This window comes from Pecten maximus, chromosome 6 (genome assembly GCF_902652985.1).
Source record: "Pecten maximus chromosome 6, xPecMax1.1, whole genome shotgun sequence".
Taxonomy (NCBI): Eukaryota; Metazoa; Mollusca; class Bivalvia; order Pectinida; family Pectinidae; genus Pecten; species Pecten maximus.
Window position 1 is genome coordinate 16,690,661 of NC_047020.1, and position 13,313 is coordinate 16,703,973.

Sequence of the window (13,313 nt, forward strand, 5' to 3'; positions counted from 1 at the left end):
TGATTTGAAGCTTACAGTGACTTCCATAGTGTTAAAACGTGCTCATTTAATCAGTGATTTGTAGCTTACAGTAACTTCCATAGTGTTAAAACCTGCTCATTTAATCAGTAATTTGAAGCTTACAGTAACTTCCATAGTGTTAAAACGTGCTCATTTAATCAGTGATTTGAAGCTTACAGTAACTTCAGTATTGCTAATACCTGTTCATTAAGTCAGAGATTTGAAGCTTAGAGAGCTACGTTCCTTGTTTTGAAGATTGTCTGTAAATCAGAATTGAGTTTCAATGCCGAGGACCTCTACCTGATGGTCAAAGCTTGTTCAGACACACTTGAGTCAGAGAAGTCGCTCCTTGTCTACTTTACAAAGCATCATTGAAACGTAAGAATACTTACAACTCCCAGCATCTGTCTCTGGATTTCTGTAACATTATAGGAATATATTTTACCAGACCTGAAGATATGTGGACTTTACTGGTATTCTCGGGTATATCTGTCAGTTACCTCACTAGAAGCTTTCTTTTTTCTCGGTTGCATTGGCTGTAAGCCATCAAACCGTGCCAGTGCAGCAGTACTCTTAACGCCGAACCATTTATGTAACTCTTCTGCATCATAACAAAGGTCTCTAGCACTGCAGCCAATGAAACTGTCGAGTTGAGGCGAGAAAAGAAAACACCATTTTTTTCATGAAAGCCACATATAAATTGATTTTGTCTGTTTTAGAACTAGTGTAGGCCAAAAAAAGGAACTTCCTCACAGTCCTCTGAACAGTTGTCTATACACTCATATCCGATCCAATGCATGATCCATGCTAATGTACCAAAAGTCTTCTGACATAATCAAGATTCCAAACACTCCGGTCTTTGTGAGCAACATTTCATTAAGATGAGAAACAAATTTGGTATGATAGAATCAACTGGTTGGGGACATAGGTGTTTTCTTGATTATCAATTATTTAGGCCAAAATCTTGATAAAACAACTTGTTTCTATTAAATAAACTCCTGTATGACAATTAGAATTGATTTTTTTTTTTAGTTAATTAATATATATCGCACAGCCTCCAGCTTTAGTAAACCAGCCATAGTTAAGACTTGCTGACTTCTCAAAATTCAAAAAAAAAGAGTTTTCATTTTCCTGTACTTTTTCTGTGTAAGGGGATCTTTTGGTGGACTCAGACAGAGAAAATTAGTCCTGCTCTATTTGTCCGTCAGTTTGTCAATACTATGGCATTGTGGACAATGTTGTGGCGTCCTTGAAGTTCCCTAACCATGTGGTCATTATATAAGTGGTGTGTGGACACAGCGATCAACTTAACCCTTCACTGGCCACTGGTCAAACTCAAAGCTCTTTATTATATTGACATAAGTTTTATGGAAATATCTTACCCTGGTGTTAGGATGATAAGTCAATAAACTGGCACTATGTATCTTCTCTGCCTTGACCACAACAGGTGTACCTATTACCTTCAGTGTTATAACCATTCCTGTTCCAGACTTAGTATACCTTAGTACTACATGGTGTGTTTCTCTGCCTTGACCACAACAGGTGTACCTATTACTATAACACCATTCCTGTTCTAGACTAGGACCCTGCATGGTGTGTAATTTTCAGGCCATACCTGTATTACATATTGTGGTGATTCAGATTTGGATTTACTTGGTACCTATAGTGTCTATTCGGAAAGTACTTACCTGAACTTCAGATTAAAGGTAATGTGATGAATCTGATGTTGGTATAGGTTCAGTGTAGACAAATGTATTTTATACTGTGACTTACATTTAGTTTCCTATTGGAAATGATGATCGACTGCAGAAGGCACCTGTGTAGTATATATCTACTATATGTATATCTTATCAGAAAGGTAGCATGCATCCTTAACACAAATCCTAGAAATACAATATGTGTAGAAAGGTAGCATACAGGCAGGTACAAACACAAACCTAGGTACAAAATCTTCATATAAATCTAGCTGGCCATTTATATCTTCAAGGCTGAAAACACACGATACAATCTGTAACTTGATACACCAGACAAACTCATTATCACCAGGTATTGAGATATATATAGGTTTTATTCTGTCCTATGGTCACTTTAGTGAGAAGCTATTGATAAGAGTCACATGAAGATCGAGTTATTTCTTTACTGCATGTTTACAGACTTTGTCATTTTATATTATTTTTCTGCGGCAGGCTTTTGTGTTTATTAATGTGTAATCTCAGGTGACAGTATGTCATAACAGCTGGGCTTTCACCTGGACAGGTAATTTCTTCGTAGTTATAAATCATCTCACCTGTCACAGAATTAGTGCACAGGTAATTACACCTTCTTTAATTGACAGACAAAACCAATCGGTTTTGACACCAGTACTCCTAACTGAATGTTGTCGTTCTCAATTTAATGGGTATTTTAACAAAAGTTGTCCGTAATGTTGTGGGTTTGTTTTATCTGTGTAAGAGCTGTCATTAAGCCTTATGGCGTGTCTATAATGCATTTCTCTCTGTATTGTAATTATTTCCTGGTAAGGAAAGCGGGTCAGGATTTTGCTATCTGAAAGTATTCTATTCTGGTGAACAGTACAATATTTCCACTATTCTGACCGAAAGACAATCATTTTACTTTTTTATTCCCCTACGTGCTTTCGATTTTAAGCCTTGGTGCATCTGACAATATAATTTACATGAGCAAATATTTTGGGTGGTCGGTTTGATTTTATAGATTAACATGCAGTTTGCATATTTGATCAAGCGATTACTGCATAATGCTGTAAAATCTTTGACAATCAGACATTTACCTGCATTGCAACCTTGAATCTTGGTCGTTTATCTTTTTGTATTGCATTGTGGGGATTGAGGTTTTTTCTTCATTCATTTGTATCTGAAGTGACACATAACGGGATGAATATGTAAAAATCTGTTGGAGATTTAATATTATGGTTTTAATTCAATATCAATAACAGGATCAGTGTAGTAATTTGAAGTGTATTTAAAATTCTGGATGAATTGGAGACGCCACTAAATCAGTAGATGTTTAAGTAACAGAAATCTTTGAGTGCAGATGCATGCTACCCCATTTTCTTTGAAGGTAAGGTTTGTTTGTCTAAATACAAAGAAACATTTTGATACATTTTATACTAACTGTATTATCAGTTTAATGGGGGAGGGAGCTGGTACAAAAGAGGAATTGTTATTTTGTTTTGTGAATTGTATCCATGTGGAGTTTTAATTTGTATCGTTAATGTAGTCGGGTATATCTTTGTTAAGTTACTAGAGGTTGATGAACCCTATCATATAGACCCTGGGGGTAGGGTGGTGATTTTAATTGTTCAAAAATTTAATTTTATATTACATCAGAACATCTTTTCAAATTTGAAAACTAATTTAGAAATGAAACCATTAAGTGTCCCCATGATGTACTGATTATAGGGGCATTCTATTTCTAAATATTTATTTATAAGTCTGTTTGTTTGAGGATTTTAAACTGTAAGAGTTCTTCAGGGGTGTTGTTTTGTAAGATCTGAAAGTTGATGTCACGACCTAACCTTGTAGTATTGGGAGTGTAACCTTACTCATATCGGAAGGTAAAGATAGGCCGATAATTTATAGTCGGTGGGAAGGATACAATATTAGATATTTTAATCTGATCGGAAAACATAAAAATGTACTTTCCCACCTCTAAATACCGACTTTAAATATCGGATCAAGCCAGAATCACAAGACTTTTTAACGCTAAGGAATAGTGAGTTCCTCTCATATGTTCAACACTTAGATTTAAGTTATGATTCATCCGATGTTTCTTTCTTGGCACTTATTGATGAATATTTGATCATTTCAATTAACATTTTGGAACATTTTGCCCTTTAAAATGAACCTGGTTCCAGAATTGAGAACTACCCTAATGTTCAGAGGCTTAGTGATTCTGCCATCATAGCTCGTAATTAAAAAGTTAACTATATACTGTAAAGTCAGAAAAAACCACAAAACCCCTTACAGGGTTTTAAACAAGCTTTGATGGGATGGCAAACCAATGTCAAATTACACCAGTTATGTGGATTTGACTGTTAATAAGAGTAATACCAAACACTCCTCTATATATATGAGATTTTATTTGCTTGTCCTGGCCACAATAACAGTCTATCTCTACAGATGATATTTCCATAAAAAAATATTTTAAAATTTTTAAATAAACTTTCCTGAAGAGCATCAATAGCTGTGAAAGCGCTAGAAAGTTTGTCGTTAAGTTTTGTTTGTCTTTTTTATATCCAACTCTACATGGACACAAACTTTTTTCGATATATATATATATCAATATATTATATTCATACTTAGCATTATAATATTTCTATTTGTTACTATAGCGATCCATTCTAAACTATTTTTTATGGGTATACCATCTGTAGAGGTAGATTGATATTGTGGCCAGGCCAGGACAAATAAAATCTCATTCCTTGTGTGTTGATAGGCTTACTCTTACAGAATCATACATAATATGAATTAAGTATTTCTCTTTCAAGTCTATCAAGATTTTGATAAACATGTTAATCAGATATACCTGTATATTTTGATTGATATCTTCAGGATGATTCTTGTTAAATATTCTTGTCTCTTATAGAACATTCTGATAAATTTTTGTTGAATCTTACATCGGGGATAAGATATTGGATGATTATAACACCATCGGGATATTTGATGTGCGTAATACAGCAAGCTCGGATAAATAACCTGATCATTCAGACATAGTGTAACATTGACTAATCGCTTATCTGGGGACTATCTCTATATTAACCCACCCACCTGTTGTGGGGTCGAGAGAGTACGAAATTCTGTCAAAGGTGAAAAGGACATTAAATATTATATTTCATTTGGTAGGCAAGTTATAAGCTTGTTTCTTTTCCTTAATAGAGCAACAATATAGTTGTTTTACTGGCTATATCCATACATAACCTAACGATGGACACAGAGGCAGGAGAGTGTCAATTAAATGTTGTGGTTTTGTTGAATCATTGTGGTTATAAAAATGATACAAAAATTTAGATGTCATCATTTCAAAATTTACTTAAAAAAGTAAAGTTTATGGTGTGGTAAGGAATGATTGATGATATTTTACACGGTTGTTATTTCTATTGATGTTTGTGTAGCTAGATGTACGAGATGTTTGTGTAGATGGACGGCCTGAAATATTATCTTGATAGCATTTCCATTTTGTATGTACATTAAAATGTTACTACTTTGAATGTTTTTTGTATCGTTACATTATGTGGCATGACATTGCCTCATTTAATAGTTGTTGTATCTACATCCAAAATCTCTGGAGTTCTCTAGATATAGCATCCACAGCTATCCTCGATGTAGGATACCTAATTACATGCTGAAATGCCGTCTGCCTTTGTAGACATCTTACCAGCTTGTACAGGAAAACTTCCAGAAGATATAGTATCTTGTTAAAACATGTTTGACTCTTGAAATATATGTAAGTGTTTAAAAAGCTTGTAAAAACAGGATATATAATATAGATATTGAAATTATATTAAGTAACTTTAGACATGAATATGTTATAGTATCAAATAAAGAAGAAAGCATATTTTTAAAATGTATTGTTTTGAACGACAAATTAATAACAAATAACATCCCATCAGCACCATATCTCTAAATTCCTGGACCAGAAATAATATTTACACAGGACAAAATATTGTTACAAAAAAGAGTTGTGGGAAACGCTGCTGTGTTTTATTTTTATCAAGTTTTTTTCTGAATTTAAAAAAGAAATGTAACAGAGTGTAGATGCCTGCCAGCATCTTTCTGTATTATGTAAATCAAAAAATTGGCATCACTACTGCTGTGGTGTTGTATCAGGGGGGATCACTCCTGCGTGAATACAGCTGTCGGACATTAGTTTGGTGGGCGGAGCATGAGTGTATAGGCCTATTGATGACTAGCTGTAAATATTTGTAGTGCGGAAACTCCCCTGAAATGTGAGGTGTATTGACACTGATACAGGTCGTCTGTCACCCGGATCAGTTGTAGTAGAGGAACGACCATGTGGACCTAGTTTACAGAACTGTACACAAGTTTACAAAAAAAAAAAAATAGTGTTTCTCTTTTGGATTATTTGGAAGATATTTAAAGCTGAGAGTAAGTGAAAATTATTTGGATATCTGTTGGGACGCATGTTATTATTTTCTCTGCTGGTATGTGAAATCAACTGTATGGAAATGATGTTAGAGTTTATGTAGGATACAAAGGATCCTACATTACCCGTTAAACGTGCGTCTTATAAGTGTTGATAACAGTGTGTATTATAAGTGTTTGATAACAGTAGAAAATCCTTGGTGAAACAGTGGAAATCATCAGTGGAAGTGTCCTCATGTTGTTACATCTGTCGTTTATCTGATACAATCATACGGTTGATATTTGATACATTGTTTACCCCTGTCTATTGTAGGGTACGACAGGATCTTAACTTTATACATCACTTGTGACCGCTCGGCCGTGTCAAATCGGCAACATTTCACCGGAGGAAATATAGATTTGTGGATTCAAAGGAAATTATACATTTCACTACTCAAGATTGCGGGTAAGTGACCTCTTACTTACATCAGACACCATGTTTATATTATCTTGTATATTGTACTATGTTATCGGCAAACATTGAGTTTTATGACTGTATTCCTTAAAAGGAGTTTCTGTATTATCTTTAACTAAAAAAACCCACACATTTTTGTTCAGTTGTTGAAACTTTAATTGTTTTGTTTTATACTTCATTGTCTTTTGTAAATAAAGATATATTTCCAATTTAAGTTTTTCTTCCTTAGCTCCAAATTTTCTCAATTATAGCTTCAGCAATTTGAAAAAAAATTAATTTCAAGCTCTGCAGGCAGTTTGAGAAAGTCTTCTCCTAACAGCAAATAACATTAACGCTGATAGTAAGTTTGATTGTTTTAAAAAAATAACAATGTTATTTATTTTTTTTTAAATTTTTTTATTACTTCCAGTTAAAACTTTTAATATGATATTGTTCATCGCTATGTGAGTTTACACAAGTCTGTGCATCTGTATAAAGTTCTCGAGACAGATGTACAGAATAGACAATGTGGCGTCATAGTGGAGTTACTCAATGAGTCAGTAAGGTTTCTCCATTTCTACATATGATAGAATGCTAAACTTGCGTGTAAAGTGTATACTTCGAGATCTTATCTTAACTTGGATGTGACTGTAGGTTTTGTTAATATGTACTTTTATAAGTCTGTAAATAGTTTCAAGTGTCCAAAATTAAATCCCCAGTAATCTTACCTCATAATATGTTAGTTTGTTTGGTTTGCTAACAAATTATAAGAATTCAATAGAGTTGTTTTAGACATTTAAAAGTGAATGACATAATAACTAAAAATACCTTGACGGACAGCGTGAGTTTCTAGACCTTTCGTGATTGTGATATAGGAAGGTAATTTTTATAACATCCAATGTCTCGTGCATAAATGTTGTAAAAGTTCTAGTATTACCAATATCTAATTCTATTAGGCTAATTGGTTAACCAGATACTTCTCTGCTTGACCTATTTACTCTGAGGTACATTTCGATTGAGTTTAGATTTTCAGAAAAGTCACCAACTAGTGACCTAGGAACATACATTTTGGTGCTGAATTGGATGACGTTGATTTCCAAACAATCTCAATCTTATTTTTTTTATGTTTATACATACTTTAAAAAATGTGTTGATACACTTTATTACAAGGAATGTCACCACAAACACTTAAGGTCACAAGTTTTCTCCATCAGGAATGAATATCTTTTACAATGATATCAAATTTATAACTTTTTTCATGATAAAGATTTGAATTCAGAAACAATCTTTATTGTCGCAAAGTTTATTAGTCCATTACAATGTAATGTTGAAGTTATCATACAGAATGAAGTCCTAATTACGTAGTGATGTACTATCACCTCGGGAGGTTTCTGGTGTTTCCCCGTGACTCATTACGATAAGGCTGGGTCCTCCCCTTTGTTCTCCCTCCCAAGGGATCCCTTCTCACCCTTCCACTTGATGAATTCACAATGAACAGGTAAGATAACCCACCTGTAATCAGTAAAACACAGGTAAGGCATGAAAATGAATCATTTTATAGACAATTTAAAATTCATAGCCTGGTCATTACAGCTAATGTTGTAATTGATTAGGCTTTAGGTTCTCAAAATAATGTACAATTCGGGCCCAGTGGATTTAAGTCTAAGGTGATATGATGAGGCAGTCGGGGTGTAAATTATTTTATTTCTGATGGAGTATTTATCAGCATGGCCATCTGAGACAACCTCACAAAAAGTAGAATATTGAAATGATTTATACAAATTGGAAACACAGGAATTGTTTTCATTATTTCATAAGTATGTGCAAATACTGAAAATTCAATTTTGATTATTATTTTGGAAAACTCTCAAATATATCATCTTTTAATGAGGTAAAAGTTGATTCATTGAAGACTTTTAGATAACGCTTACAAATTTAACAGTTGATTTGTTGCCCGTGAATGTAGATTTTGGACAAGTTTGATCATTTTAGTGCTGTTTTTTTTGTATTTGAAAAGAGGGATTTCTGTTGTTTATCAAAGAGATTGAATGTAATTTTCTATATGTTTTACGATATTTTGACATTGTGTGGATGTAGTAGACATAATGGGACTGAAACATCTGTACTGTATTTTTACATTTGGAAGACATTGTTCTACCTCCAAAGAGCTGATAGATTTGGTAATTTTGGTTACCACAATGTTAAGCAGAATGTCACAACTCTTGTTGGGATTCCCCATGGGATATTTATAGCTAGTTAATATGTGTTGAGGTGTCTTGTAGGGATTCCCCATGGGGTATTTATAGTAAGTAATATGTGTTGAGTGGTCATTCCCTCAATGTTGATTGCCTGCTGCTTCTTCTAATGGTCAGACATGTTTTGTAGATGGTCATCAACACCAGTGACCTTGCTCTGTTGGTCAGTCTGGGAATAGTAAGTAGCCAATCTCCACAAAGGTGATTGTGACCATCACCAGCATCCCACTGAGGGCAAGTGGCTTTAGACTGACCACTGGTCAAATGGTCACTGAGAGTTTAATGCTCACATAGGGTTAATATTAGGGGTCAGTTGAGTAGTTGTCTAATTATCCAGACTATTCTTCTGAAAAGGTTAAACCATTTTATATAAATTGGGGGAAGTGAGTGAGATGGGTAAAATTTGTGCTAAATTCATGTAAACTTAATGTAAATTGAAATTATTTATTTCTCAAAATGTTCATGGATGTTAAATAATCCCTGATATATATATATCAGGAGTGATGAAATGGTGATAACAGACTTGTTTCTTTCCCAATCATTACACATAGACAACCCAGATCTATTTGCTTTAATTTTCAAATAAAGAAAATGAAAATTTAACTGTAGCTTATATAAATATTCTAGGGGACCTAGCCCATGAATGTACAGCCATGCAAACAATATTATTCAAGGACTAATCATAAGATGTGGGTATAGGGGAGGAAGGGCTTTTATCACTGATCAGTCTAAAGTTGATCTATACATAATTAAGACAAAGGCCATTCAAGTAAAGTTAAAACTACAATATAGGTATGTGATGATCAAGTCTAAGTGAAGGTAGAACAATGTTTATTAACCGGTTGTCAACATGCAAGTTACATATCATCAGCGAGGCTCCAATCTTAGCTAAATCGGAGTAAAAGGAATCTAAGTGCCCTAGTAAGCTGGGATTAGCCAGAGGATAGTAGATATGATAAGCTAATATGACTCTGGCTAATCCTATCATTACTTGTCAGAGTTTTCCTGGAATCTAATCCCGAGGCCATCAGGCATCCTACATACCTGTAGTCCTGTAAGAATTCTATCTTGTAATATTAAAATCTAGAGTGATTTGCTCTTGTGAATTGATAAGAAAAAGAGGCTTGAAGTACTACAATTACAGAGTCCTTCAGACATAACCTGAAATCCGACATTTATGAGCTGTTTTAGTATATGATAAACCACGCATTATAAAATTATCGTCTCATTTACAAGGGAACAAATAATGGCGTAATTTTGTAAGTAAATTGCCTTGGTAATGTTTTATAAAAGTATGATGGATATGGGATAGGGCTGTGTACAAATATTCTGTTTTTTCTTGTTTGTTTTTTTCTGGTAAAAGTATAAAAATATTACAATCACAGAATATATGTTTCATCTGATTGTAAACTGATATTTCATCCTAAATATATTCTTATGCAAAGAAAAAAAAAACAGAAAATGCATGCTTTTAGTATTTATTCCAGATGCCATGGGTATTAAATCATTTCATAAAGTTTGCAATGCTTTTAAAAATATCTTTCTTACATATTCTGTACAAGACCATGTGGCTTTCGAAGAGATCAAATTTAATAATGCATACATTTGTGTGTTCTGTCAATGAGGCCCTTGAACAAAGTTATGAACATGTGTGTAAAGTGTGTAAAAGTGCCTGCCCTGCCCTATTCTATATTCTATATATGCTGACCATGCCCCTACCTTGCCCCCTCCACAATGCACCATGCCCCTACCTTGCCCCCTCCACCCTCCACCATGCCCCTACCCTGGGCCCCCTCCACCCTCCACCATGCCCCTACCCTGTGCCCCCTCCACCCTCCACAATGCACCATGCCCCTACCCTGTGCCCCCTCCACCCTCCAGATATGCCTTCCATTTAAAAGTACAAAATGTTATATATTCTTTATGGATATCTCAGGTCAGATAAGTTCAACTGTTACTTTGAAATGAACCAGGTTGGAATGTACAGGTTGAAATGTACATGTGTTTGTAATCAACATCCCCAAGTGTCAGTTTCCCTTCAGTATCAGCTGGGGTCAAGTGCTAGGGTGTTCTGTTCTCTATTTGTTTGTGTTAATGTTTGTAAATATAGAGGTGGCAGGTCCCTATGTCAGTATAAACACAGATATGTTAGGCCCCTGTGTCATTGACCACATGTGTTTCCTAGACAGTTCTCATCTCAAATCCCTATGTCAGTATAAACATAGATATGTTGGACCCCTGTGTCATTGACCACATGTGTTTCCCAGACAGTTCTCATCTCAAATATGTATCCACTTTAAAAGGTTTTTCACACGTTTCCTGATGGGTGGTTTTGTTTACATGATTTAGAAATTTATATCCAAAGTGACTGTCAGAAAACTCAAGTGTGGAGGCCTTAGAGCTGTTTAATATAAACCACATATTTAAATTTCTCTTGTGTTATTAAATACATAGAGACATGTAATTTGTTCCTATTTGTTAACTCTCGTTGGTTTAACACTTTTTTATTGCCAACAAACCAAATGTACCTGTAGAACTAGATTGAGTTTTAAAGAAATTTCTTCCACATTTCCTGTCTGAAGACATATACATTGGTTTATTTTGTTGTTGGTGATGAAAGTGATTGTTTCCTAATTAAACAATTCATCTTTAAAGCCTTTTAAGTTACCACATTCTTAGAATTTTTCTACTGTCACAATAGCTGAGATTGTCTCAAAATATCAGAGCGATTGAAAGGGAATGGATTTCGACAATGTCATCCTGAGTCTTGTGTGATGGATTAGACGTTTAAACTCAAACTGATAATAGATTTTTTGCTTGACTCTGTTAGACCTCAGAACCCCTACTCAGTACAGATGATTAAGTTATCTTCCACCCTAATTGATAGGCCAGAGAACATTCAGAAAATTGGATGAAAGCGAATCTTTAATTGAAGACCTATTACTCCTAAAATGGATTGAAGCTTTACCAGGTGAAATGATTATAGGTATTTGGATAATCTTGTATAAGAATTGCTTGGCTTGTCCATGTTCATACCCTCAAACTAAAATGTCAAAAGGCCAAAATTGTTGAGGCCATTATGGACTATTGAGAAAGAATTAGTGTGATGATAAAATCTGGTCTCCCAAGTAGTAGGGAGATGTACTGCTCTCTAATACAGTATAACTGGGGCTATATATCTCCAGTTACCAGGGAGTTGTACTGCTCTCTAATACAGTATAACTGGGGCTAAATCTTCAGTTACCAGGGAGTTGTACTGCTCTCTAATACAGTATAACTGGGGCTATATCTCCAGTTACCAGGGAGTTGTACTGCTCTCTAATACAGTATAACTGGGGCTTAATCTTCAGTTACCAGGGAGTTGTACTGCTCTCTAATACAGTATAACTGGGGCTATATCTTCAGTTACCAGGGAGTTGTACTGCTCTCTAATACAGTATAACTGGGGCTAAATCTTCAGTTACCAGGGAGTTGTACTGCTCTCTAATACAGTATAACTGGGGCTAAATCTTCAGTTACCAGGGAGTTGTACTGCTCTCTAATACAGTATAACTGGGGCTATATCTCCAGTTACCAGGGAGTTGTACTGCTCTCTAATACAGTATAACTGGGGCTAATCTTCAGTTACCAGGGAGTTGTACTGCTCTCTAATACAGTATAACTGGGGCTATATCTCCAGTTACCAGGGAGTTGTACTGCTCTCTAATACAGTATAACTGGGGCTAAATCTTCAGTTACCAGGGAGTTGTACTGCTCTCTAATACAGTATAACTGGGGCTATATCTCCAGTTACCAGGGAGTTGTACTGCTCTCTAATACAGTATAACTGGGGCTTAATCTTCAGTTACCAGGGAGTTGTACTGCTCTCTAATACAGTATAACTGGGGCTATATCTCCAGTTACCAGGGAGTTGTACTGCTCTCTAATACAGTATAACTGGGGCTAAATCTTCAGTTACCAGGGAGTTGTACTGCTCTCTAATACAGTATAACTGGGGCTATATCTCCAGTTACCAGGGAGTTGTACTGCTCTCTAATACAGTATAACTGGGGCTATATCTCCAGTTACCAGGGAGTTGTACTGCTCTCTAATACAGTATAACTGGGGCTATATCTCCAGTTACCAGGGAGTTGTACTGCTCTCTAATACAGTATAACTGGGGCTTAATCTTCAGTTACCAGGGAGTTGTACTGCTCTCTAATACAGTATAACTGGGGCTAAATCTTCAGTTACCAGGGAGTTGTACTGCTCTCTAATACAGTATAACTGGGGCTATATCTCCAGTTACCAGGGAGTTGTACTGCTCTCTAATACAGTATAACTGGGGCTAAATCTCCAGTTACCAGGGAGTTGTACTGCTCTCTAATACAGTATAACTGGGGCTACATCTCCAGTTACCAGGGAGATGGGCTGTAGTCTACAGTCTTAAGGGGGGGGGGGGGCTAAATCTTCAGTTACCAGGGAGATGGGCTGTAGTCTACAGTCTAAGGGAGGGGGGGGGGG

At 35.4% G+C, this 13,313-nt stretch overlaps 1 protein-coding gene across 1 annotated transcript in view; it reads left to right on the forward strand.

Annotated features, from left to right (window-relative positions):
* Positions 1 to 1,577: 1,577 nt before the first annotated feature.
* LOC117329105 (teneurin-m-like) overlaps positions 1,578 to 13,313 on the forward strand; it is a 191,503-nt gene continuing 179,767 nt past the window's right edge. The window contains 2 exon segments of the mRNA XM_033886835.1: positions 1,578 to 1,706; positions 6,436 to 6,567. The gene's annotated coding sequence lies outside the window, so the exon portion shown is untranslated.